The sequence below is a fragment of the Chiroxiphia lanceolata genome, chromosome 9 (genome assembly GCF_009829145.1).
Source record: "Chiroxiphia lanceolata isolate bChiLan1 chromosome 9, bChiLan1.pri, whole genome shotgun sequence".
Classification (NCBI taxonomy): Eukaryota; Metazoa; Chordata; class Aves; order Passeriformes; family Pipridae; genus Chiroxiphia; species Chiroxiphia lanceolata.
Genome location: NC_045645.1, coordinates 10,390,966 through 10,415,443, shown reverse-complemented (window position 1 = coordinate 10,415,443; position 24,478 = coordinate 10,390,966). Strand labels below are relative to the sequence as shown.

The 24,478-nt window shown below is 40.9% G+C and overlaps 1 protein-coding gene across 18 annotated transcripts in view; it reads left to right on the top strand.

Moving 5' to 3' along the window:
• Positions 1 to 24,478, top strand: part of DAB1 (DAB adaptor protein 1) — a 435,450-nt gene that overhangs the window by 267,194 nt on the left and 143,778 nt on the right. For 5 of the 18 annotated variants that reach the window (XM_032696515.1, XM_032696506.1, XM_032696505.1 and 2 more), the window contains exon 1: positions 13,712 to 13,865. The exons of 12 other annotated variants lie outside the window; for them this stretch is intronic. The gene's annotated coding sequence lies outside the window, so the exon portion shown is untranslated. Of the gene's footprint in view, positions 1 to 13,711; positions 13,866 to 24,478 lie in introns of those variants that run through there. One more of the 18 variants, XM_032696517.1, reaches the window with a different exon arrangement.

Sequence of the window (24,478 nt, the reverse complement as noted above, 5' to 3'; positions counted from 1 at the left end):
AGAGGCCCGTTAAAGGTGAAAATCATGATGTGGCCAGAATCAAAAGCTGGATTTTACATGCTTGCTTTTTAAAGCAATAATGAATTTGTTATGCATAGACCTTCCTGTGCAAAAACTCTACTAGAAGGGTCTGTGTTGTTTGCTCACCCTCAGAAGCTGTGTGGGACCTGTGTCACAGCCTGACTCTGACTCCATCTGTCCTTCCAGCACTGTATCCCCATTTCAGCTTTCCCACACGTGTGCCTTCCTCACCATGCTGTTCTCTGCCAGATTTCCCTACCTCATCTCCTTTTCGTTACCTAATAATGCTCTTTTTCTTCATTTAGAAATCACAAATTAGAATAATACACTTGTTACTACCAAAATACATGTTCCAGTCTCCCTTCCAGCCAAAGACTATCAACTATTTAGACAACAGTTCCTCAGGGCACAGGTCCTCCTGACCTCTTTTATTCTAATCTAATGGAACAAACTCAGAGTGGGCCTTTAGGCCCAACTTCTGTATTTTTCACAGCATGTGGGTTACGTGTTCAAAGTTCCTCAATGCAAGCACATGTGTAGGTGAAGAAAGACACCCCGGTACCTCTGCTTTTGAATTTATAGCCGTTATTTGAGAATGCAAGCTATGTGAAGACTTTCTTTCTAAATATTTGTACCTTTAAAGGGATACAAAACATCTAAAGTGATGATTGATATGTACAAAATTACATAACTCCAGAATATGGATAAGACTTGACATAGTGTCTGCATTCATTGAAAAACTAAATAGCTATTGTAAATTGTCCTATAAAGAAATATTTTTTCCTTTTATCTTCTAATCAAGACATATGTTAATAATCCCTGTTAAAATGTAAACGTATTGAGGAGCTATTACAGAAATCCAGTAGCTTTTAACTGCATGAATTTTGAAAGTCATTTAAATACATTTCACTCTTTACAAGCCATAGCTTTTCTTGTCCTGAGAAGAAACCTCAAAAGGCAATGGTGATTGCATGCTCTGTAAAGATTGTGAGGGACAGGCTGAGAAAGAACAGTCTGATTGTACCTCCTTGCCAGTGCAGCAAATAATGTGCATTGCATTTTCAAAAGGGGGAAAAAAGAAGTTTTGGCAGGCTTCACTAGAATAAGTAATTTAAAAGCTATCACAGAACTATCTTACAAAAAAGACTGGGTTTAATTATGCTTATGGGATAAAGGAATATAAACAAGAACACAGTTTGGGCAGATTGGGCGTATTCTTGCACAGTTGACTCTGTTGTGAGATGATCCAACAGGAACTCATTTTCCTGCAGTGTAAGTTATGTTTATTGTACATTATCCCCATGCTGTATCATGTACCTCATATATTTTGCTTTATGGGACAAATCAGATAACAGTTTAAGGCTGAGGGGTAACTCACTATATATCCCCAGCCAGTTAAACTGCTGGTTGTCATTGGGCATCTTTCATGTGAAAGGCAATTTCAAGAGGATGAGATTCTATCTAACAGAAGTACCTCAAGTACATTTTATACTTGCTCACACACAGTATTTATTTCATAGCTATCTATGCAGAAGATAGATGTGAAAGATGCAATTACTGAAAATCCCTCAACCTGTTTGTGTCATGTGATTCCTTTGGGCTCAAAGGTTTCAAATGAGCAACCTTTACAGAAATGTGATGAAAATTAGCTTGGTTTTTTTATAAAAGCAGTTTTGTCCATTCTTCAATTTGATGTTGTTTACTCTGTTATATTGGTATAAAATTTATTGATTGTATTAAATTCTGTGTTTAAAATGTTCTCCTTCCTGGCTGTTGATATATGTAGTATCCTTCCTTTTCTAATTTTCACTTCTTTATATAAAGGGATGAAAAGGGCCAAAGTCTATTCCAGTTCAACTGTCTGGAGACACTTCTGTATGGATTTTGTGTGCTTTCCAGAATAATAATAGTTACAAATTCTCAATCAAGTCCGTAAGGGCAGAATACTTTATAATTATTAACCACGCATTTTTTTCAAGTTTCTCAGTGTGCTTTAGTATCATCACAGAATCACAGAATGGTTTGGGTTGGAAGGGACATTAAAGATCATCCAGTTCCAACCCTCTTGCCACGGGCACTGACACCTTCCAGTAGACCAGGTTGCTCCAAGCCCTGTCCAACCTGGTGTTGAACACTTCCAGGGATGGGAAATCCACAGCTTCTCCAGGCAGTTCCCATACTCAAAATAGTAAGAGAGACAGAAAGAGAGAGAAAGGTTTTTAGGTACTTAACACATACTGATTTAGAAAAGGTTAAGCACTTTGAAAAGTTAGACCTTACTGCATTTTCCTAAATCCTCTGTGGAGTGAGGAATACAGCCCACATCTTCTATGGGGACTTTGCTTCTAGTTTCCTACACATCCCTTTGTTCAGTGGAAAAAAATTCACTCTAGCAAGAGTGCAGTGAGGATGCTCTGACCTGCAAACTGGTGATCAAACACAAGACACTTCCAAACTGCCCAAATATCAAAAAAACAAGGCAGTTAATTGAAAATGTGATGTTATCCTCTCTTTCTTTGGTAAAATATCTTAAAGACAGTAACATAAATTGTATTTTTTCTACTACTTTAAGGTGATAGGTATTCTAGTCCCTGAGCAGTATTTCGCCCCATGTCTATCCCACACTGCAGATATGTTTTCCTCCTAAGCTCATTCCATAACCCTGTGCTACTCTGCATTCTGTAATTGTACCGATCCATAACACACTGTTTTTTTCCCAGTTGACCTTTGCTTTTCACTGACATTTGCAAAATGTGACTAAGTGAAAACAGGCTAAATAGATGTTAACAGCAAACTCTTTTTGCTGCTCTTTCTATTAAAAAAAAAAACACCTATTTTCTAAAACTGCACAATGTGAGGACAAATACAAAAGTTCTGATATTTACCATTACTACACTACATCCAAATGCAATTAAAGGCATTGACCACTTGCTTATTTTTATGTGCTGATTTACACAAATCTATTCAAAGTAATGAGAAGCCCAGCTGATACAAATCGTTACCAAATGCCTTTCATAGCCACCTTTAGCTGGAGAACATTTGTTCTATGCTAACTGAGAACAAACTGTTTCAAATCATGCTGGAGTCTCTCAGAAGTATTAAACACACGTTTATCAACTGCTTTGAAAGGAAAAATTAATTCACATGCTTCTCTACCACCAGATGTGTGTTCTGACACGCCGTGGTTCAACACATCCCAGTGTCTCAGTGCAGTTCCCCAGCTTTTGGGTGGAGGGGACATTTCCTTGCTGTGTAAAGCAACCTTGGCAGTAAAAGCTGCTCAACAACCTATTTATTAGTATCTGTACTCCTCCCCTGCTGTTATATTAATATAATGAATTGTTCACAGGTGCTTCAAATGAGGTTTAGATGATCACTGGGAGCTTTGTTACTCAAACAAGCCAAATCGAAAGGAGCAGATGCAACAGTCCCCTAGCAGAAGTATAAAGTGTGACTTAATGAAGGTCATTTTGCACATTTTGGCCTTGGTGACCCTAAGAACAATCAGACTGTCATTATTTTACTGTTTCCAGACAGAAGGCGATTGCTTCTTGCCCACTTGCCTTAATTTTTTTAGTTCTCTTTATTACATCATTGGGAGCTCTTAATTGCATTTAATCCTACTCCCTTTTAGCTAAAATGAGATAGTTCCCAAATGATTGTTGTTAATCCATGCTCTAAGTCATGTTTGAGCTTTAATACTCTTTTGTGTGGTGATGTTTAAATCACAGTGAGTGTTCAAACACTAGGCCAGGTTAACTGATAGTAAAATGGACATTCCCCACTGTATATGCATACTGGGTAGAAGAGAGGAGTTGGAAGTCATGCCAGATGCAGGCCCTGGACACTTCCTACAGGTAATATTTGTGCTGTCCAAAGCTTGTGGTTTTCTTCTCTTTCCCTGTTTTGTGGCAAATACAGAGAAACCAACAAACTGTGTTATCCTAGAAAGGCAAATGTATGAAATTAGCTCTGCAAAATGTTGATTTACTGGGCTACAAGCCCCTTCAAAGGCTGTGCATGATGTGAAAGAGCTGCAAAACCTGCAAGATGAGGTCTGTGTCGTAGATGTGTTGTTCTGAAGTGGAGGTGTCAGCTGAGCAGTTGGCAGAGACCTGAGTCCTTCCCCCTGACTTTGCCACAGATTCATCAGGATTTTGGAGAAAAGCTCACTTATGCCCTATGCCTCCTTTCCTTATGATGGAAACAGGGATGAGGATTTTTTCTTCCCAACCGTTATAGCTGTGTTTAGTTTATGCATTTTTGAGATAAGGCTTTTCTCTTGCTTTATGTCTTACACTGCTCATCATAAAGGGATTGTGGTCTCAGCTGAAGCCTCCAGGTGCCATAATAATTGCAATAAATGTGAGGGCTACTGCACCCAAAGTGCCACTTAATGGCCTCCCCCCTTTCAAATGGAAAAGAGGTGCTTTTCCTTCCTTTTTTTTTTTACATGTCCAAAGGGAATGCAGTAAGGTCACAACATGCGCTAAAGGTCTGTCTTTGCATCGCTTGACTATCCACTTGGCAAGATCTAACATGCACACTGATAGTTCAGTGACAGATATCACCAAGGAGAAAGGACAGCACTTTAACCTTGAGTACACATTGCAGGAGAAAATCACACAAGGACAGAAAAGCCATGTACAAATCCTGTGCAATGAGCCAAAGAAAAGGATCTTCATTGGGCTTTTCATCTAGAAAGGGTTTGGGAAGGAGCTGCCAAATGCTGTTGTTTTGTAAGAGGGAGTTTACAGTGTGTTCATACTGGCTGCAAGTGCTCAGTGATGGAATTACCAAGAGGATACCATTCCTGCCAACAAATACTACCATGAGAGTGAGGTTATAGTGTAAACATGGGCGCAATATTCTTTGTTCTTCCTAGAAGAGACATCAGTTTTGTTCTTTCTCCAGCAGTGTACGTCTTTCTTTGCTCCAGCAGGACATAGTGCATTCAAGATTAGATATAACCTAACTCTAAATGTCTATTTGGATGCTTTCCTGGCTTGTGTCTTCCTAGACTTTGTTTATAAAAGTTTACACTGGACTCCTGAGGGTAGTTGTCTCATTTTTATTGGGCTTTATGGCAGAGGCCACAGAGTGGAGCACAGAGGTAATTGTTGAATTCAACCATGAAAACTGCTATTACTTGGTTTCTCTGTGACATCTGTTATATCCTGTTGTGCATGTGATGAGAGGCAGATTTTGTTTCATTTCAAAATCTGTTGGTGAGCGTGAATAGTATCTAAAATAGTTGATGGCTCATCAAAACACATATAAAATCCATGCTTCCTGAGCTCAATGCAAAATCATCTTCAGAAGGTGTAGCAAATTAGGGTTCTATAGATAGAGGATTCAGTTTCCAGACTATGGTAGAGGCAAAGCAGTGAGTAGGTGTGTTAGACAGACTGGAAAACCTGCCGTGGATTAGAAAAGGAAGATGCTCAGAGAATAGGAAAAGTAGGAAGGTGGATTTATGGCTACCTGGAAACAAATGTCAGCAACTTCTAATTTCATTTACTGTCACTGTTTAATTTCAGTAGATTTTCCCATGAACCCCACTTTCTCCAATCCAAGTCATGCTCATGTGTTCCTGGTGGATTATGTATGGAGCACAAATATGGGCAGCGATGTGCAGGGCTGGAACATACGTTACCACAGATTTGAAGTTAACATAAGGGCATGAGGCTGGGGAAGCTCCACACTCACATTTTCTCATCCAGTATGTGCCTTGGCACACTCCCTCCTTCTTCCACATCAACAGGCCAGATGGATCTAGTCTTGCTTACCACCCACTCCTCAGTTGTGTTATGTATTGACATTTGTCACTCCCAAGGACTTGTACTTCAACAGAAGGTAAGTATTCAGTTGACTGCTATAGATCTTTTGTAATTAATTATCTATTTATAATCAAGTTTGGAGTTTTTTCCTTGCTAAAGACCATGCCTATGATATATTTCAGTCCACAGAGAACATATTTGCGTGTTCAGAAGCTTTGCTTTTTAAACAACATGGATTTTCCCTGCTCTGAAAGCTGACAAACATCTTGGTGTTCTTGTTCAAATTTATTTTTATGTTGAGGAAACAAACTCATTGTAAAGGAGATACATTTAGGCAGATGTTGATGAGAAATGAAGGAATCAGAAAGGAATGGGTTATTTGGCTTAACAATAACTCAGATTTATTTTTATTCTCTGTGCAGCCTTGATTCCTTGTAACTCCTCTGGATACTGATGCTGCTGTCTTTGGCAGTTTTGCTAGAGGTTGGCATACAGATTCAGTCTTTAATGCACAATATATGTGAAAGTCAGCCTTCCAAAAGTTCCAACAGTGCGTGCTTAGCATCTAAAACTGGAACTTGGCCCTTACATTGGCTTGAAGGGGTGCCACTGTATTCCCTGATTAGCTGAGTGTTATCCTGATTTGGAGAGATATCAGCTCAGCCGGAGGAACTACGTATGTGAAAAACTATAATCTCTTCTACGTATGTGTTGCATAGTCTCAAATTGGACCTTAAGCATATACAATTGTCAGTCTTTTAAAAATCCCACTTGTTAACAACCTTTGAAATTATCCTGGTTTTGTGACAGTGGGTGAGGATTCCCTAACTGGGTCGTATAGATTCTGTCCTGGTTCTGTCATAATTTCTTATTAAATGTGAATAAGAAAGCCAAGAGTAAAAAGTGACATAGACAATTAGGAACCTAAGCTGTTCTGGTGAGCAGTTTTCTAATATAAATAAATAGTATGGATTTGAGATGTTTTGTTAAACCTCAGTGTTTTGTCTCAGGCTAACATTATAATCTCTTTCAAGTGAAGGATTGTCTTTTTAAATAAACAGCAAAACCTGTTTAGAAATGAAGCCCTGATCTAGTTGACACCTATAAATTTATTACAAAATAAAAATACTTCACACATCCTTCATTTAAATTGTTATTTGAAGATTTATATTATTGCACTGAGTTGCTATGGTGGCACTTGCAATTTCTATTTCTGCCTGGAAAGCTTAAAGAGGAAAAAAAATATGAATACCAAACATCAGAAAGTAATGATTTGTCATGTTTTGAAATGTATTACAGAAATATCAGCTTAGACAAATGTGTTTGGCTGAAGTCTGGCGTGCTGCCTAGAGCTGAGGTTTCCAGACTTGTGCAAACCCTCACTGTGTAGTGGGCACAGCGATTGGGAGTTCCAAGGTCCAGCCTCTTTGCTGGACAAGGAGAAAATTGACATCCCAGGAGCTAGATTTACCTGTTCATTAATTCCATGGCATGTTGTAGGGTCCCAGAAGTGCTGAGATCTTGTATTTGAGCTGCAGGTGTTGGTTGACTGCCGAGCCACATAACATGGAAGGCTGGAGTTCATAAGCAAGTCAAGGAACTCCTCAGTCCTTGGCCTCAGCGTATTCTACGGCCTGAAGGGTGGAGTGGTCTCATCCACTTCATCACAGGATCACAGAATGGTTTAGGTTGGAAGGGACCTTAAAGATCATTTGGTTTCAACCCCCCTGCCATGGGCAGGGATGTCCATGAGCTGGACTGAGGCTGACCCCTCAGAGACATCATGAGAGAGTAAGAGGAAGGGTCAGGAATGTAGGCATCAAAGGCAAAGAAATGTACAAATGACTATTTAAGCAATGGTTTTTAAAAATTTATTATTATTAAAAGGAAAACGATGAAAAATTGATTTCATACTTTCAAATATAGCTTTATATAGTAGTGGGTTCAACTAAGTCAAAAGTGGGCTAAGCAAGTTTGAAAGGAAAGTGTTAGGAGTCTTTTCTAGTGCCTAACAGAAATAATACATTAAATCTTACTTGAAAATGCCTTTTTCAGCTAGTGCTCATACTATCATGCTGAGGGCATTTTTCAGGATGAGTCTGAGGTTAGAAAAACACCTACTGAGTAACCAGAGTCACTTAGTTCAGCACTTGAGTTTTCCTCAGAGGTCTTCCATCCAATTACTGACCAGATCCAGTGATATTTAACTTATCAGATCTGACAAGAGCTGAACCCAAGGTAGAATGACTGCCTAAACATTTATTTGTGTCAATGACATGTTTTAAACTCTCTGCTCTGTCTAAATATTTAAAGGAAAATATAAAGAGGAAAATGTAATGTGACATAAGAGAAAATGAATAACAACCTTACTTGTTGAGGACATTCACTACACACAATTGCTGTCTCCTGAATATCTGTTATTTTGGCAGAAATTGAGAGGAATGCAGCCCTAAATACCATGTTTATCTGTCTCTTTTTAACAAAAAATGATTTTTACAATGGCAAGTGGATCTTTTGCTGTCAAAATCACAGACTATGACAAGAGCTAAGATCTTTAGCAACCTCTGAGTCTGAAGTTTTCCATTGTAAAGCTCACATCTGAAAATAAGGAAATAATGAAGATAAATATATACTTGGTAAAAAGAAGTTGCAGTATTGTCCAAATCGGAAAGCTTAAATGTGTTGACTGCTTGCTAGAGCAGACAAAATCTCAAGAACAGGCTGCAATAAGCTTTCTTCTTGGAGAAATGGAGAGTTTGAAATTTTCAGACTCCCTTTTACTCTGTATTTCAGACTGAAGACAAATTTCAGAATTCTTTATACAGCAGATATTCTTTATTTTCCATAGTAGAAATACATTCCTATAGTAGGTACCCTTTTATGTGTGTTTAAACTAGTGTGAGCACTTTGCAAATTAATACAGAACATGTGGGCTTTCAGGATATAGGGGATGCTGAAAGTTTTCTTCATCTGTGAAGTTTTCCTAGAAAGGAACTTATTAAATGCTGAGGCGTCTCTGGATCATCAGTGATGACTGGGGGGGGGATGAGAGAACAACAGAACTCAGAATGTGTGCATATATCATGCTTTTAGCAGCATGTTCTCTGTTGGAACCTGACACGTTTGCAAAAGCAAACCCACTCTAAATTAGTTTGCAGTTAATTGGCTGTGAAGGGAAATGCACCTTGCCAAAAAGGATTTGAAATATGAAGCAGTTTGGATTTGTGAAGAAGTTGATCGCTGTACTTGAAGAATCATAGACTCTTTCACGGGCATCTGCGAAATAATGTGGATCATAATCTCCAGTGCTTTCATGAATTCCATTACTTGGCGGAAGAGGCATCTACTTGCTGCCATCTACTAGAAGATTGATTTTGGAGGGGTAGTCTGAGACACTTGGAGCTGCTGATTTGCAGCTGAGGAAAGTGTTTGCATTAGGGTTAGTTCAGTAATGTTGTGAGTGTGTGATGGAGAATAATGGGCTAGGAGATGTAATGGTAAGATCCTGTTTCTATTTTTTCTCCCAGGAATCAAAATGGAATTAATGGTCATATAGATAACAATGGTTAGCGTTTATGCATGTCTTTGCCTCTCTCTGTGATCTTTCCAAGTATTGCTGGAGAAAGTCTCTTAGGAGGCCTCTGACATAGGTGTGGTAGAGATGGACATAAAAAGAGTGTAGGTTTACTTTTCTAAGGTCACACAGCCAGTCACTGACAAAGCTGGGATTTGAACAAAGCTCCCAAATCCTTTTTTGCATGTGTAACCACAAGATTGTGCAATCTTTGTTGAGATGCGTGAAGAGTTCCTCCTGACACCGAGCCATAATAGTAGAAACTCCACCTTCAGAAACTCATGATGAGTCTCTGGAACATTCAAGACTTTTGAGTATTTCCACATGCTGGCTTTTAATGGATAGATGTCATTGATTTTTTGGGATGATGCATGTTTTACCAGATTGCACTGTGTGGTCAAGGATTATCATAATCTCTTGCTGATGTGTCACTGCCAGATGATAGAGTGGCTTCTCATTTTTCATGATGAACCACCACAATTTTTCTACACAGATCTTTTTGGCGGGCAAGAGTCGTGTTCAGGAACATATTCTGCTTAGTGACCTATCAGCTGAATTGGTATCTCTGAGAAAATATCCCTAATAGATCTTTAGTGGAATGAGAGACCTGAGTTTCTTTGCATTTGAGAAAATAGAGAATGAATACCAAATCATGATTAATTGTTCTGCTGAATGGCTAAGGAGATAACTGTGTGGCTACAATGGTAAAAGATGGGCTACCATAGCTACTGATAATGCAGCAGGTATTCTTTTCAGTCAGTGCCTAATTGCCTTAGAGGAACTTATTAAACTGAAATCACTATTGTGTGAGGAACTATTCATGTAGAGTATCTCCAGAGTGATCAAGATAATCCTGCTGTGGGCTACAGTATAGATCGGTACATGTGAAGAGGGGTTTTGTGAGGAGGCCGACATTTTTTAAGCTCAGTTGGCAAGGAATGGATGGGTCTGCATGTTGTACTGTATTTTAGTAAGATGTTAATAGCAGAAATAACAGCTGATTCTCTCTTCAGATATTTGAAAACCTGCTCGAATCAAGTAAAGTGTAACATTGTGTGTTGTTCCCTTCTAGATTCTTTGAAAGCACCACCAAAGACTCCTCAAACATCTCTCAAAATTTCTCCGTACCATTATTTGGTAGTCCTTTATCATCAGCACAGCTTGAGATACATGGCTTAGTTTAATGAAGATAAGACCTATATTCCATCTCAGAGAATGTCCAGTTCTCATTAATGCTCATGGCTGTTACACTAACAAGAACCCTATGGGATTTGTGGCCAGTCATTTGCCATTTTTGCAGGATAATAGTGGTTTTACAGTGGGCATACTGCCTTAGCATTTCACATAAGCTTGCAGCTGAACAAAACTGATTAACTTGCCTCTGAGGTGAAACTGGGAAGTTTTTTGACTACCCTTTTCCTAAGGAGTCAGAAACCTTGACAGTGAATTCACCATCCATAATTATCTTGCAAATTATCTCTTATTTCCAGGTAAACATTTTTGCTCTGTGGGATACAGCAGTTTACTGACAACTGCAGTTCCATTGAAATTGGGTAGTATAACAAATTACTTAAAAAAAAGGTCTGCAGGTATCAGTAGTGGATATGCTAATGTTTTTTTTGAGGCAATTCTTTAAACAGTTTGTGTAGTGCTGTTGGCTGTAACGCTGAATTCATCCTTATCTCAACTGAGTGTACAGAAACACTTAAATAGCTTAGGATCATTGTCCTGTTTTCTCTAATCAGGAACTAAGAAGATGATACTACTTTCCCTGTAGTTCTTTTAGGAAACACTAAGGGACTGAGAGCTGCAGAGGTGACTATTCAACACATGGGAAAATAGTTGAGAACTGTGCTTTTAGGTTTCTATCTTCAGTCCTCCAGCTGTTCAGTGCTTAGTGGAAATTACACCTTTGGCCTACAGATCTTAATGTATAATTCTTAATGGTTTATCACGTAATTTGTGATGGCATAGTGCATCATCAGAAAGGAGAATATAGGAATGATGAGTTTAAATAAGCTTTACAGATAAGAAAAAAGGCGTCTATGTCAGTCTTCACACCAAATTTCTTGCTCTTTTGCTCATTGGTCACTAGAGAGAAGGAACTGTGACCATGTATATGTTCTCATGTGAGATTTTGTGTTGCAAAGTTATGGCCTAAAAAATATTATACATTAAAACAGCAGATTCCTTATGGCAACTCCTGCATAATGAAAGAACAAAATAAGGAACTACAGTTCATATTACTCTTCAGGTCTGTTCTATTTTCTTTTTTTTTTTAAGTAGAAAATTGCATAGTATAATTACAAGTTCATTTGCATTCATATTACAAGCTGTGACCTGGTAGTCTTTTATAGTTAAATTTATATTTGTATTTATATTTAAAAAATATTGTTAGCAAGTGTGTCTTGCATCCATCCATTTCAGAAATTGAATGAAGTTTGCACTCACTCAAAGCTCCTTCTCAGTCAACCATTAGCACCCTTCCTGTACACTGCAGGACCTCAGTGAGGCCAGCAACACAATAAGTGCAACTTCATTTTATAGTGTAATGGACAAGGGCATAGAGCAGTTAATTTACTGCTTCCCCAACAAAAAAATATGCCTTTTGGGAACTAAGGATCACCAACATTTTATTGGACTTAATACTTACAGACAAGCATAGCCACATGCCTCCTCAAGGATGCTGAAATGAAAAAGTGACTTCTGTGTCTTTATTTCTACTTAAGTTCTTTGTCTTCCTAGATGGTGAAATGCTCACCAATAGGAAATTTTGCTGCAATTAAGTTGACTACTAGGACTTAATTTTTTTAATTCACATTAGAATAAATGGGTTCAATTGTTAATCTCACCTTTCATGTCTGTAATAAATTGAAATGAAGAAAAAAGGTCTATAAGGAAAGTCTCCCTTCCATCAACTACTTCTGTAATTGTGGCTTGAATTTTGAAGTGCATTTTTGTTACATTGTAAAGGTTATTACATGACTTTATCTTTTATGCTTAATACCTAATGTGATACGGAAAGAATAATTGAGGGAGATGAAACTGATAATATTTTGAGAACGTTACCAGATATTTGCATGTACTTTCAATCAATTTGTTCACTCAGCCTTTCCCTCTGCTCCTGGATGAGCACTCCTTGCCCTGTTAACCATGTTGCCACATTGGTTCAGATCTCCTGCCTGTCAGGTGGAGGTAGAATAACCTGTAGACATCTTTCTATTTTGTGAGCATCTTGGTGATCACTCCTTGGCTGTCATCTCGAAGAATGCACATCAGCAGTTGAATATTTGCGTGTCCGGCAGAACATCTCGCTCGTAATTTCTAATCAGATCCAATACCCTGTAATGGTTTGAGCCGTCTTCCCTGTCAGCCGAGGGAGATGCGGCCACTCAGACCCCGGGGGCGAATCCGATCTATCTGGAGGCTGCAAAAAGCTTTTCTTTTAGTCATTTACCTCAGTTAGCGAGAGCAGAGCTGCTTTTATGCATTGATGAGAGATAATACTAATGAAATGGCAATAACCTGGCGAATGTACTTCTCTCTGTATGTAAATCCTTTCGGGAAGTGTATGACAGCCTCTGTTTTCTATGGGTTCCCGTTTGTAAAGAAGCTGTTATCACAGAATAAGTTTAATGGGTCGTGAATTTTGTGTTGAAAGGAGAGTCTCTCCATGACTTCTGATCCGCCTGCAACAGACCTATTGGCTCGGCAGCAAGTGCATTAGGCTAAATATGCTTCCTCCATTGACTCTGAAGGTAACAGCCCTAAATGCCTCATTAAATTTTCATGGGTGACTGAGAGAAGCCATGAGAAAAGCAGCACACTGGTGGCGGGGCCCCCGGCCCGGCCTCAGCCCCCCGACCCCCGCTCGGGGGGAGCCGCGTTCGCGGCGCCGTGTCCGGGCTTCACGCGTGGGCAGGGGCCGCCCCCCCCCCAGCCCCGAGTGACCCACTGACCGCCCTCCCTGCGCTCCGCCGCCCCGGGGAAGCCCCTGGTACTCCCGGGGGGAGCCCCTTGTACCGACACCCCCCGGTGATGAGCGGCTGGAGCGCGGTGCTGCGGGCGCGTTGCGGGGGTCGCCAGCCGCTCTGCACACGGGGGCTGCCCCGGGAGCGATGACAGGCTGCGGACAAGAAGACACGCCATCGCCCCCCCCGCCCTGAGCGGGGAGAGCCCCGCCAGCCCCCTCCCCTCCCGTCCCCCTCTCCCTGCCCAGCTGCACAGCGGCGCTGAGACCCCCAGCGCTGGAGAGGAGGAGGAGGAGGAGGAGACCGACCCCTGATCAGCAGCGTTCCTCTGCCGCACACCTCCCTTTTCCCCTCCCTCTGGCCTCAGCGCCGCGCTGGCGGGGCCGGAGAGGGCAGGCGGCGCGGGAAGGCGGCTCTCCCAGCATGGACGAGCCATGTGTATCCTAAGGAATAACAGCAGCTGCTGCGCCCACGATGGAGAGCAGAGGAATGCGAGGAGGAGAGGGCTCGCTGGGGCAGGTGAGCGCGCCGGTCCCTTCTCCCCTCGGCGGCCGGTCCTCGGGGCGGGCGCGGCGGCAGGTGCGGGGTTGGGGGGGAGGGATGCGGGGCGGGTCCCCGGTGCGGGGTGCGCTGCTCTTCCTGTGAGCGGGGACCCCCCTCCCCGCAGCAGGCACGGAAGGGCAGTTTCTCTCCGAAGGAAGTTTTTTTTTGTGCCCGTCCTTCTCCCTCCCGCTCCCTCCTGTCCCCCCGAGGGGGGGAGAGCGCTGGAATCCCCTTGGAGTCGCGGGAAGTTGCTGGCTCGGGTGCGGGGGGAGCGGGGTGCGGGGCGCGGGGCTGCCCTACAGCCCGCCGAGTCGCGGGGGCAGAGGCGGCCGCTCTTGCCATCTCCCGGAGCGGGGCAAGGAAAAAAAAAATATCGCGGAGGGACCCGCAGACGCGATGCGGGTGCGGGATTTCCCCCGCCGCGCCCCCCCCCCCCGGCTGCCCCCGCCGTGCCGGGGGTCCCCGGGCTGCCCCGCGGGGTGGGCGGGCAGCGCTGCCGCCCCCCGGCTGGTACCGCCGATCGCAGCTTCGGTCACGATAGTCCCGCTTTCGCTCGGGAGGCGCCCGCTCTGCCGGGCAGGGAGCCGAGCAGATTGCCGGCGGCGGGCAGGGAGCCGGGCTGGGAGCTGGGCAGGGAGCCCGGTTCGGCTGCGCCGTCGCTGCCCTCCCCGGGAAGGTGCAGCAGCGCCGGGGACGCCGCGCTGAGGAGCGGCGGGGAAATGGCGCCTGGAGCGGGGCGCAGGGGCCGCGCAGGGGTGCGGGGCGAGCTCGCCCTCCCGAGCCGAGGACCCTCCTCGGGAGCCGCCCGCTGGTCCCCGGAGAGCAGCCCCAACCCCACCCCCTTTCCAGCGGTCAGGGAAGCGGGTGCAGAGTGACCACTTGGAGGTTCATTTGCGTCTGCTTTATGGCCCTTACTTTAGGAAAAGAAAACAATAATCCCCCCGATTGAATGTTTTGGTGTGCTTTTTTTGTGTGGTTGTGCACGGCCACCGAGTCTGCAGGAACAGGCACCCGGGAATTAAAGTTCAGAGCGCTGCCGGCGGTGGGAGGTGGGTGCGGGAGCTGCTGCCAGGCTGGATCGGGACAGTCGTGACATATCCCACAAGGGCTGGCAGGACAAGCACGAGACTGTAAACTCCCTAGAACCACCTCTTCCTTTGGTGTTTTCCTGGGTATTTCACACCACGGGAGCTCATGTTCATGACCGGCACATTTGAAACGCTTCTATAGATGATAAAGTGGTGAGGTGGGAAACTGGGACCAGTAATCATAGTAAAGAACAGTAGATAACAAAGCTGGTTTCTGGCTTGGAGAGTCATGGAGCTTGCAGGCAAATGGGAAGTTTTTAATTTCCCTGTGAACTTCTATTTTATTGTACATTTCAAGCCGATTGAGTCAATTTTTAGGTCTTCCTCCAAAGTAGTTTTAAAAGCAAAGCCCTTGGAACTGTTTGCCATTTGTCTAAATTCTGAATGCACGTCTGAAGCATTTAATCATGTTTATTGTTTTCAGCCACTCAAACGGAATAAAAATTACTTATCGTTGACGAAGCTTATCTCGCAAGCTGTTTCACAGTATGTTTCCTTTGCAAGACACAGCGCTGTGTTAAACTACTGATGACTGTATTGTTTATTGTTCTTTCATTCCCCACCCTCACCCCCCATAACGCCAGTATCAATCTGTTCCTTACTACTACACTCAAAAATAATGGCAGAGCAAGTTTTTACCAGTTTGATATTTCCACTCACATCTGAGATTTATGTCTTTTATATTTGCTTTTAAACTGTTGTTCATTCAGTGTGCTAAAGGCAGCTGATGTATTAAAAAAGGAATCAAGACACAAAGCTAAAAGGGACTTTCAAACTCTTGAACTGAAACAGTGGCTGGAATTAGTGCTGGATTCACAGCATTGTTTATTTCTTTATCCACATATATAATACCTTCCTGAAACATAAGATTCCTTGGCCCTTTGTCATTACCACTTTCTTTCTTTAAACACCTAACATGCACTGTTCACACTGGTCTAGAAATTCACATTTATGGTTTAGAGTGTTTTGATCTTGGACTGTACCTCATAGATGATTTTGCTGCACTTCAACAGTATCTCAACACAGTGATGGAGGACACCATCATGTTTTCTTGTAGGATTACCTTTGGGACTTTAGTGACTGCACACATCAGTGGTTTCATCTTAGGAGGATTGAAATTGATTTTCTTCTTTTTCTTTTTTTTTTTTCTTTTTTTTAACTCAGCTAGTGAAAGACCCTGTGTATGTCCTTTGACCCATGGCCTCACATGATGAAGTGATGCCAATAGTGGAGGATGCAGACTTGAAGTAGCTGCTACTAGGGCTTCAAAAGTAGAGGTACCAGAATAAAGCCCTTGTCCTGGTGGTCAGCCTGCATGATTCTTTGGGCAAGGTACAGTTTTTAAAATATACTTTGTAAGACCCCTGCATATATATATCGAAATTAATTTAAGCCATGAACCTCGTGATTCTCTTTTTTAGCACTTTTGAGAGATCCTTGCTCAAGTAGAGGAAGATTGACCATTCCCTCTCATCTATAACAGGCCCGTTGTCTTTTAAACATTTCAGATTTCATATTTTTGCAAGATAGTTGTGTTCAATTTAGCGACAGCCAAGCTACCTATTTTTGCAGTCGTGTTTACATTTTAAAGTGATAACAAATACTAGCAAAGAGGAACAAGATTTTCTAGACCTTATAGTTCAAATTAACTTTCCCAGTCAATATTTAGTCAAGGTCTTGATGGTTAAAGTTAACTGTCCAAGTCAATGTTTAGTCAAGGTAATGACTTGGTTTTTATAAACACTACCCAAGCATTCTTGCTGAATTAATCAGAGTTGTTGGATCACAATACGTTTGCTCAGCCAATTACTTAGGAATAAAAGTACATGATTACTTGGTCTCTCATATGTCCTGTGCTATTTGGTATTATTTCTGCAGTGCTTGCCTTCGGCTCTTCTGTGGCTTTGTTCTTACAGCACTAGTTCTATCTTTAAAGCATTTATCTGCCTGGTGGATTTGTGAGATAGAATAAGTCCTGTACTATCCTGTCTTTATGGGCAGAAAGGTGAGGTATGGAGATGTCAGGTACTGGCTCCCAAAATGAAGTGCAACATGTAGTGCAGCAGCAGCTTTTATGTATGTAGTTCCAAGAAAGTCTTTCAGGAGCCTGTTCTGGGCTCAGCTCCTCATAGAGTGAGCAGGAAGAAGTGAACACTTGGATGAAGCAGTCCTTGGATAAAATGAGTAAAATGATAAAATGGATAAAAATGGGAACCAATTTGGTGTCTGGGACAAAAATAATGAAATTGATTATGTTGTCATTGGTACTTTATAGTGCAAGACTGAAGCATCTTCGTTCTTCCAGTATGTCAGTTAAATTTCTTAAACTGACACTAAAATCACAATCTGGACTTCAATTGCACCAGTGTTTTATTTCTTTCTTTTTCTTCTTTCTTTCTTTCTTTTTTTTTTATTTTTTTTTTGATTGTACCACTTGCAAATGCATTCCCTGCAATTACATGGGTATTAGAGTAGATATTCATTAGGATTTTACTAATCTGAACCTCAAGTGCTGTTCTGCAAATTTGCCAGCCTTTGTAAGGCATTGCTTGACTTCATCAGCTGCACTGTTTTATTATGAGTATTTTGATACAGTAGAATGAAAAGCATATATTCTAAACCAAGTAATTAATCAGATTGAAACGTTTTCATTTTCATACTTTGACTTGTCACATAGAGAGCCTGCAGCTCTGTATTTTGTCCTTAACACTAGTTTTTGCCCAGTCTAGCTGCAGCAAAATTACATTTCATGGTGGTGGTTTAAGAATTTCATCCATGAATCAATCTTCCATTTCTGTTTAAAGGGAGCAGAATTGTCACAACTTAGAAAAGGTGAGTAAACCCAATACTCTGAGTTCCAGGAAAGGTTCCCGTGTCTGTGTATCTAATCTTACACAGCCATCAAACATGTTTTCAAGTGTTGCAGGTTACAAGCAGTGTTTATTGCTTATAAGTGTGCAGTAAAAACAAATGTAATGAAAAGCCCTTAACTTAGTTTATTTTCAGTGGTTCAGCCACATGCACAAATCCTTGCTGGTTGTGGTGGGGTCTCTCCAGGCTGTTTGCAGTGATGGATCTGTTTCAAGGTCTGTGCCATACTGAAGAACCAGATCAGAGCAAGACCTGTCAGCTTTTGTCTTCTAATCAGTGTATTGCTTTTTGAGGAGTTAGAGTGAAGCTCATACCCTGGAATGACCCTTGTGTGTCTGTGCAGGTGCAGATGCTGAAGGCTGTTGTATTCCCAGCTGTGGGGGAAGCAGCCCTCCAAGTCCTAGCTCATGACAGCTGCATGACCTAACCAGATCCATCCACAATGGAGCAACAGGACTGCTGAAGGGCTGCTTGTCACATCTTGCTCTGACTCAGTCCTCTTCTTAGATATGTGAAGTACTTGACATGAACTTATGGCCCTTGGAGGCGTGAAGATTTACTTTACTTGCTTATAGAATCAGGAAGGATGATAACTGTGGGCAAGCTTTTAAAAATGTAGTGTTCCTGAGCAGGAAAAGCCTGTTGAGGAGGAGGCTCCAGACAGAGTTTCCAGCCTGTAATCCTTTGCACTTTCTAGAGATAGGAATTCCATTACTGTTGGGTTGATGAGGATGCACAGATTGTTACTTTTCTTAAGGATATTTTATCTTTTATATTTATTTTTTATCTTATGTTTTATATTCTTAAGGAGAAGAATATTTTCTTAGGCTAGATATAGAAAAGAAATTCTTCCCTGTGAGGGTGGAGAGGCCCTGGCACAGGTTGCCCAGAGAAGCTGTGTCTGTCCCATCACTGGAAGTGTTCAAGGCCAAGTTGGACAGGGCTTGGAGCAACCTGGTCTAATGGAAGGTGTCTCTGCCCATGGCAGGGAGGTGGAATGAGGTGATCTTTCAGGTCTCTTCCAGCCAGCCCAAGCCATTCTGTGGTTTTATGATTTTATGATACGTACAACATGAAAAAATAGGGCAGTGTCATGCCTAAGTACACAAAAGCTCTTGCTGATTTTTATTCTCTTGAATTTTGTATGTCTGTGTGTATGGATAAATTTAGGTATATCTTATATGTATGCAAGGATTTATTAGCTGCTCTTTTTATTATATAAAGATTTCTCCGGTCTCCAGGTATTGTCAAGCAGTTAAACTTGAGAGATTCCCCCCACCCCTACATAGTGATTACTCCTGTGGGTAGAGGAACATCAGTTTCTTGAGAGTCTTTGCAATTCCCCAAGCCTGAAGGCAAATGAATAGAAATTTAGTGGACCACCTAGTTCTTGACACAGAATTCTCCATAGAGGAGTCTGACCTAATTTATATTGTATTGAATCAAGTAATCCTATCATGCATGTGTGCTTGCTGTTTTGTTCTCTTTTAGCAGGCATATTGCTCTCTTGCAAAAACTTAGATTTAGATGTTAGGCAACGTCCCTGTGGTTTTAGGAGGTGCTTTTACTTAGTGAATACTTGCTGGAAAATGACATTTAGAGGACATTGGTGATGAGGGAGACAATCAGGACAGAATACTAAGGCTGCTAGAAGTATTTATACCTGAATGTGAATGTATTGTTGTTTAGCACTGAGGGTAATCAAGAGTCCTCTAATACGGAGTCCTTCCTTTATCACTAAAGATGGAGCTGGAATCTCCCAAAAATGCTTTTTTGTAGCAAACAGCAGTATAACTACCTTTATCATCAGTGTTACAGGGATACTGGTGGGGGTTTGATGTGGGTGATTGCTGCATTTTGTCTTCATAGGGTTGCTGATGAGAAGTGGTACTAAATGTATTTGTTTGGGTCAGCACGTTTTGAAGCTAATTGGAAGCTGATTATCATCCAGGCACTGCAGTTGTGGCCTCCTAAAGCAATTCCTGGTGTGCAAAATCCTTTTCTGGTGTTACTCTTTAAATTGCAGGACCCATCAGTGTGTGTGCCCCAAGATACACTGTAATGCTTATCAGTCAATCTGTGTATGGAAAAGAACTTTCTAAACCTGCACAGGTTTATCAGGTTTATTGTTGGAAAGTTTAGGAAAGTTGTGCATCTGCAAAAATTCAAGATCATAGCAACAGTTACCTGAAAACAGTTCTTTGCTCTTTGACTGAGTAGGTATCCCAGCTGCAGAACTCTCACATTTGTTCAGTGTCATTCAGGAAAGTTTTGCTTAATTCTGCCAAGACTTGCTTTTTTGGCTTAAAAGTATAGCTCTTCCCTTTTAAAATACAGAGTTTAAAATCTATTGGCTTTCCAGTTAGAGATTGTTTTCCCCTCCACTTTCATTTTAGGACAGCTGAGCATAAACACCCCTTTAGACAGGGTTAGTGGTTAGTGAGTTAATGGGTTTGGCAGGCACCAGGTGACTCTTCTTGGTTGAGGTCTCTACAAAATAAGCAAGGTCTTACTTCTTCTCCAGCTGTGGAACAAACTGGATGATGTTACACTTTTCTTGGACTGTGTGGGGTCAACACAAGAGAAAACAGAGTAAAGCACTGTATAGTGCTCTTAACCCATGTAAATGATATCTGAAACCAAAAGAAGTTCTTCAACAGACAATTTCCTAATTCCTGCAGTGGCCCATTGCTACAGTTTTCCCTCATGACTATCTTTAAGCGTCACAACATACATAACTAGGAAGAAAATCCAATATCTGAAGATAATAGATTATGAAACATTAAAATATTTTTTTAAAAAAGGAAAAAACGTGTACTGAACAATAATGGACGTTAATACTATCAGTTGATGTAACTTTTAAGCAGCACTAAATGACTTGAAATGCACACTTTCCAGCAAGTGCAAAAAGTTTTAAAGTTGCAGTGGGTTCTGCAGTGTTACTGTATTCTAGTCATGGGAGAATTTTTTTTTATTGTATCTTTTCATCTGGTTTCATTCACACCAACTGTTGTTGGTTAAAAGTTGAATCACTCATGCACAGCATAAAGTAACTTCTGGAACACACATCTATCTTAGTTGTACCTACCAAATATAATTTTATCCATCAGTTGAAATGTTTAAATGAGATTGTTGATGTTTGTAGTTTGTAGAATTTGAAAATGCAAAGACTTTAATTATGCCTATTTGAAAATGAAGAACTTCAATTACTGGGAATCCAACTGATGCAATACACATAACTGTCTTCTACCCTACTGAAAGATTAGTTTCTTAGGGAACAGCAAGCACCATATTGGTAGTTTTTCAACCTAAAGGCTTATAATTATTTTTTTTTCAGTACTTGAAGTAACTGAGGGAAAAATTGTGAGTGATCTCAGTACACTGTTAAAAAAAAAAAGTGCTTCATTTCTGTTCCTAGTTACTTGAGATGGAGCTCAATAAACTATGCTAAAACAGCAAAGAAAACGGGCACTTCAGCTTTTTTAACCTTCATTGTATTTATTCAGGTGCCTCAAGTAGTTGCTCAGATCAAGCCAGGATGAAGAGATCCAAGCCGGCAGGACTCAGTGCTCCTGCAGGAGCAGGCGGTGTTAGTAATTTGACAGCCTTTCCAGGACCTGTCAGTCTCTGCCTGGAGACTGGCCATAACAGTTCAATTGGCATGTGCTTTTTGCCAGATTAACATGTAATAGGTCACTTGAATTCTCCCCTTATTGAGTTCATACCTTTCCTTTAATTCTCTCTCACAGTAACCTGTCAGCGTTGATGGGAGGAAACAAAAGCTTTCTCTGTATTTAGGATATTTTTAACAGGTAGTTAGCATGAAAAATTTGGTTTACCCTCTTTTTGATTTCCTTGTATAACCTTTACAAATCCAGCAATTTTTAACCTATCATATTTTGCTTGTGGCTGTGGTGGAGTAGGAGACTCTGCTTCCTTGATCTTGAGGTTAGTGATGATGGTTTGCACTAATAACTTGGACTCCAGTGCATCGATGCAGTAGAGGATTCAGGCCTTAGGAATTTCCAAGTAGCTCCACGATTAAGCCAAGCACAAAGGTAATTAGGAAAGAAGCAAAATACTTTTTAAATACTACTTTAATGTAGTCCAGCTGATATTCAGGAAATAAACAGTCAATGCAGTGAATATTTTATTTATATTTCGATTTTTCCCTCTCATTCCTTTATGTAACAAAATGCACAGTTATTTTTATTGTTACTGCCTTTTATGTCAGTTTTCTTCAGATTTTGAGGGGTATTGGCAAATTCAAACCTTTTAATGGCATTAGATGATTAGATGACCTGTTAGGCATTCATGTCTTAACTGTAGCAGTTATACCACAAATATCAAGGGTCTTGCTCGTAGGTGGATTCCCCCCCCTTTTTTAACATAATGAAGGTTTTTCCATTCCAGGAGTTTTTTTCCTGTGGATGTGCATACATTTTGAAATTTGTTCATTGTACCACAGTGACACTGACAGTGCCATTTGAAAATGTTATGGCCCCGGTAACACCTGGTAGATGTTTGCAATAAAGACTCCCCTTTTTAATTACACTATAATTAATACAAAACAAATCAACAGGAAGTGCTACTTCACACAGCATGTTGGCAGTTAGCTCAAGTTTAAAAACAGTAAAAAAACCATCAGTGGGTTTAATAAAGATTACTTTATGAATGGGTTTTTATTGTGGTTGCTGAAGTAATCAAATCTCAGATTATGGCTTCAGGACAGTTTTCTGCCCACCGTCCCTGTGTGATAGTTTTCATATATTCTGACCTATTTTTCTTCTTTCTGAAAACAAGAGAAATAAAATGTTTGTGAAGTCCTAAAGAGGATAACGAATTGAATTGACCACTTACTGTTCCTGGCACTGGATTTTATGATCCTTACCTCCCTGGTGATGGAGGGAGCTATTCAGCAGCACTGTGTGAGAGTTACAGATGATGAAATTTGGTGAAGTTCTTTTAAATCAGAACCACTACACTGATTTACATCAAATGAGGGCCTGTCCACTGTTGCTATGTTACATTTGTAGCAAATGCTAATTGATTTTGGTGCATAGAGATCCTCAGAGAAAAGTGAGAATTGTTACTGAGTGAATCCCACTGTGCCAAGCTTCAGTTTCTGGATTTCAGTGCAGGATGCTCCTGGAGAGGACATGAAATCCTCTGTATGTGAAAGAACACTAGAAAATAACTCTGCCACAGCCTCAAAATGGGTCTGAGACTTCAGCAGTCCTGACTTTGGGTTTGATGAAGAACAGCAAGTGATTTTCATAAAGGAGCCCTGTTTGCAGTTTTGATTTGGTTTGGTTTGGTTTTTTGTTTGTTTGGTTGGTTTTTTGTTTTGTTTTTCTTGTTTGTTTTTCTTTGTTGTGGCAGGAGTGTCAATCCAAATATCTACTTGTATGTGGTTGTCCCTTCTGAATGCAGAGTTTCTCATGTTTCATTCTTGCATAATTTGTTCTGTTAGACTCTTGGGTAAGGTGAAGAGATTGCAGAGAGAGGAAATTCCATGGGATGGTTCTGTCGCTCATCAGTGTTTGTAGAAGCAGCTGTGTTTGTTAACTTACACAGGATGTCCAGTCCTGACAGCTAAAATTTAGGTGAGAGGAATCCTGTTCTCAGTCACTGAACTCTAGCTGCCTTTTTCCAGGCAGCAGAAATCCAGGGAAGCAGATCATGTGCATCAAGCTTCGAAATATTGCTAAGCCTGTGTAGAGAACTAACTCTGTTCTTTATTGCAAAAATCATCTCTAGTTCAAAGAACAGATTGCAAGTGACCCATACACATTGTGGGTGGCTGACTCTGCTAATCAGTATTTTTAGATGGAACTTTTTGATGGAGGTGGGAATTAGTACAGTACAGAGAAGGCAAATAGTACATGTAGACATCGTGTGTTTTGTGGATCCAGTAATACAATAATAAATTGATGAATACAGTGTTGATTTTCTTCTTTGTGGCTGAAAGTATGAACATAATTTGCAATGTAGACAATGAGTAAAGGGCTATAATATCAATTTTAACGTCTTTAATGGACTAGTTCTAAGACTTTTTCTCATTTTGGTGGACTATGCTACTTTATTTTTGGTTGTTTCACAATGCTTATTTATTTATTAATTTAAAGAGAAGTACTCTTAGATTGAATGATAGTGAATGTATCTCATTTTCATATATGCACATATATTTTCATGAGGAAGACTAATACTGGATTTTTCCAAGGCAGTCTTGGTTTGCTAGGATAAACAAGCATCAGGAAACCACTAGGAATTGTGCTCATGGAGTGTACATCTACTTTCTTCTCCAAAAAAAAAAAAACATTCCGGAGATCCGTGTAGGGTCACTGTTGTATATTCAAATAATACTAGAAAAAAGCAAAACAAACTGAAATCAGGATCTCTGAGGATTCCTTCCCGTTTTGGATGTGAATGTCACAGGTGTTAGAAAAGACCAACTTAATCCTAAGTTATAGTCAACAGGAATAGAAGTAGTTTGTGATAGCTCTCAAGTTTTCACATTAATAAAGTGTGGAAAAGTTCATGTGTTATAGAAGGTTGTTGCACAGGCTTTGGTCCCTGCTGGCACAGATCTTTAACATCTCAGTATCACCATGGGATAAGATGCAGACA